The following is a 4,489-nucleotide window of genomic DNA, read 5'->3' on the forward strand; positions in this document are numbered from 1 at the left end:
CAGACAGAATCAATCCTGCCAACATCTTGATTTTGGACTTCTAGCTTTCATAAGCCTGAGACAATAAATTTCTATTGTTTCAAGCCACCCAGTTTGTGGTACTAGGAAACTGATACATAAAGCAGTAGTAGGCCCACTTTCAATGTAATCAGGAAGTAGGAGAAGAGAAGTTATAGCTGATTAAAAATTCAGTTATTTTGCTGAATCTGCCCTGAATCTTGCTAACAAACCATTTCACCAATGAGAAATGTCAGATGGACATGTCTGTGTAGGTAGCCTTTATTTTTGAGACTCCTGAGTCTCCCTGTCAGCTGGCACTTTACATGTCACCACCAAACTTGGTTGTTAGACATTAAAAACGGTGGCTGCGGGCTTCCCTGGTGGCGCAGTGGTTGAGAGTCCGCCTGCCGATGCAGGGGACACGGGTTCGTGCCCCGGTCCGGGAAGATCCCACATGCCGCGGAGCGGCTGGGCCCGTGAGCCATGGCCGCTGAGCCTGCGCGTCTGGAGCCTGTGCTCCGCAATGGGAGAGGCCCCAACAGAGAGAGGACCGCTTACCGGAAAAAAAAAAAAAATGGTGGCTGCAGAGGAATCCCAAGGCGATGAAGGGATTAGAGAGCAATGAAACCCTGAGTAATGCTGGATTACAGTTGTTGGTGATTTAAGACCCTGGAGTAAGAAATTTGGGGCCTTTTCCATCAAATGAAAGCTTTTCTGTTTTACTCCTCTCTTTCCTTTACTCCTTTTTTAGCATTGAACTTTTGGGGGGAGCTTGGAAAAAAATTAGCTATTGATAGAAGAACTATTTAAGACTGTATGTATTCTGTTTCTCTTGTCCTTTTCTTCAACCTGCATGATGCTGAGATATTCTGAATAAATTAATTGTGTTATTTGGATGTGGGTTTTGGGGTTTTGTTTTGTGTTTTGCTTTTAAAAATGGTAGAAAATTTAACTTAAAGTAAAATGAACTTTCATTTTAAAATTGAGAAAGTCCAGGATTGTTGTGATAGATTCAGAAATGACTTGAGTCCAGAAACTTAAGTGAAATTGATAGAGAACTGTTTATTTCTATTTCTCAGCTCTGTTTTCTTCTCTCTTGAGTAGGAGATGTAAAGTTATAGAGAGCCATATTAGAACCCTCCCGCAATAGGAGCTCCCTAGAAAGTCCTGACATTCACTCTGATTGGACCAGCTTAGGTCATGTGCTCACTTATGAGTCAATCACTCTGCAAATTCTTTAGATTGGCTTGGACTTGGGTTACATACATGTGTCTGGAGTTCTGATGGAGCATGGATTAAAGTCAGGGACAGATGTTGTACCAAAGAAATTCAGAGGTTGTAATTATAATCATGGGGAAATGATTCTGTTCTAGTAAATACAAAATAATTCTACTTAATTAACTCATCCAAAAATGTTTTATGTGAACAACTACTCTGTGGGAAGTCCTATGCTAGGGACTGAGTATCAGAGTTGAATAAGATATGTTCCTACTTTTGAACAGTTTATAGTCTCCTGGGGAGGCAAATGTGTATATAAGCCAATAAAAATTGTCTGTGCTATATGTTGTGTAATAGAAACACAGGTGACATGCTACATGAAAAGAGAGGAGGTTCTAAATTATTATTATTCTTTTCTGTCTGCCACATGGCAGGTCTAGGTATAGGTAGAGGTGTTTAGATAGACTCCACAGATGCTGTTTGAACATACTCGAAAGATACAAAATGAAAGAGAGGCAAGGAGGCAGAGGAACAAGCTATTTTCTACCAGTTATAGACAGGAGATACAGCTTTTGTGAGGCAAGCATACCAACCATTAAACTACAGAAATGAAGACTTTAGATCTTATTCTCTAGTTGTTTATGTGCCTGTCCAATCCTTAACCTTATGGTTCTGTTTTCTTTCTTTTGTTTGATTGTAGGTGAGTAGTCAAAAGTGGAGTCTAACAGACCCAATGTCTTTAAATGATAGGAAATTATCTCCTTAGTCCTTACTGCAAAGCTATCTCATGAACATAGAAATAGCATTTAATTTTACCCTTAATGCTGTTTTATGGCTCCATAGTATCTTTTCTGTGGGAATGTCTCTTTGTAAATACTTGAATTCACTGGAAACTTGAAATTTTTATTGTGTATGCCTATTAGTGTTTTTATACTGTAGTAGTTAAGGGGAGTGCCTTTAAAATAGATGATCTTCTGTTTGATCCTGGATCCCCATCACCAGCTGTGGGATCCTAGGAAATTGAATTCTCTAAGCCTCTGCTCTATCATAATAGTATAACCCCTTAGGATTTTTATGATGATTAAGGGGACAATCTATGCAAAGTGCTTAGTAGAATTTTTGGCACAAAATAAATGTTCAATATATTTAACTGTTAGAATGACAGTAAAAGTGACTTGGTGTTGTAATAACCAAATTCCTATTGAGAAGGATTAGCACAGACCCATTTTGTCCAGAAAAGTTATCTCCAGTATCTAATTTAAAGCTGCTTCAATCATATGACCCCATTGCTTAAAACCAGTTTTTACTGATAGAGTGTTGGTCTCAGGAGTGGATGAAACAGGGTCCCAATCTTGGTTCTGCCACAGTTAGCTTGAGGTTGGGCCAGAACCCCAAGCTTACCCTCAAGACATCAGTTTCCTTATCTGTAAAATGACATAAATGACATCTATTGGCTTCCAACTAAAAAATTCTATAATTTGGATAACATGGGGAGCTCTCTGCAAAACACCATCTTGCTCATCAGTCCAGGGTTACATCAAAAAATGTACTGTTATAAGCAGTATATTCAGGCATTAAATCAGAATGTGAAAATGGTGATTCAGCAAATGTGTTATAGTTCCATTTTATGGTGGTGCATTTTATGGAGGCATGTACAGTAAACATTAACTACAGCATGGACATGCCCATTTAGGTGTAAATATATGTATATGTGACTTTTATAATCCTATAAATAAGCCTGTGGGTGTACAAATAAGGCGAAATATGTTTAAATGTTTATTTTCTAAGCCTGGCTCTAAAGATTTCACTTTCAAGCTCTGTGAGCCTACCAGAAAAATGCTGGCCTCAACTAAAAACTTTGAAATGTGTCTTAGTAGACAGTAGACTCCTAAAGATGCAGTGAGTCAATGTTGGTGTAGTTGTCATTTCAGGAATCTTGAACTCAAAGTGAGGTCCATTTCCAGGTATGATTCTGATGGTATTACCTAAGCTGAAAGGGATATGCTTCCTATAATACAAGATCAATCCAAATACTTTTGACAGTCTTCAGAAAAGAAGAGCCAAGCATAGTAAACAGAGTAAGAGCTGGGGATTCAGAAAGGTCTTGTAGCCTTAAATTCATTAAAAGGTTGTTTGAGGGCAATATTAATCCTCAGTGGCCTTTTGCCTGCTCCAACTGAAGTAACTACTATCCTAGCAGATGTGTTTACTTGGTTTTAATGCTGATATATATCATCTGTTATGCACAGTGGGCAAAAGAATTGGACACCTCTAGTATACACTATGATAAAAAAATAAATACAATAAAACAAAAACAAACATAAAAGAAACCTATTTTCCCAGAAGATTATCTGAACTTGGTATATTTTAAAGGGAAGAATGCATAAGCTTAATTCCCTGTAAGAGCTGTCTACTATATGGTATGGTGGTTGGGACTGTTTCTGCCATATTGCGAGGAGAATTGTGAAGATGACCATAGGGTAGGTACTAGGAAAATTTGGATTACCCGAGGTAAGCATAATAGAAGTAGAATATAAACCAGTAGGGTATTTAGAAAAGACTTAACAATGAACCAGTAGACCCAGGATGAAGCCCTGAATCCTCCATTAATTAAGTCAAAGACATTAGCCAAATCACTTAACCTCTCTGAGTTTTATCTGTAAAATGGAATCTCTTGCATTTGTCTAGCTTACCCCACATTATTGTGATATGTGGGGTATGCTAGACAAGTGATATAATGTGTTAAAATGATATGTAAACTTAATTGGCTAATTCAAAATTTAAATCTTCCACATCCATGAGCATCTATAACACTACGAGGAATACCTAGATAGAAGATAGGTTACTTTTCTTCAAATTCTTCCAGTGTAGTTTGGAAACAAGTCACATACATAAATCAAACAGAGATGAGAGACAATGAAGGATGGTGTCTTTTAAACTACATATGCACAGAAGCTAAAGGCATTGAGTATGTCTATTGAATTTTATTTCCTCCTCTTCCAACAATTTCCTCCCTGGACTTTTGTTTGGCTATACTTCTAACAGCTTCTTATGTAAATATTCCCCCAAGGCTTCCTCCCAACCCTCTTTGTTGTATACTTTCTCACAGGGTGGATTCAATTACTTTTCCATTCAGGCAGGGTGGACCTTGCAATGGTCTTCACTAATACCAGCTACTTACAACCAGTAGCTATTCTAACTGCCCCATGCTCATGCCTTATTGCCTGTTGTCCACACCAGACAAGTTATTAATTCTTACCTTTGCTTTGGG

Source organism: Kogia breviceps, chromosome 4 (genome assembly GCF_026419965.1).
Source record: "Kogia breviceps isolate mKogBre1 chromosome 4, mKogBre1 haplotype 1, whole genome shotgun sequence".
Classification (NCBI taxonomy): Eukaryota; Metazoa; Chordata; class Mammalia; order Artiodactyla; family Physeteridae; genus Kogia; species Kogia breviceps.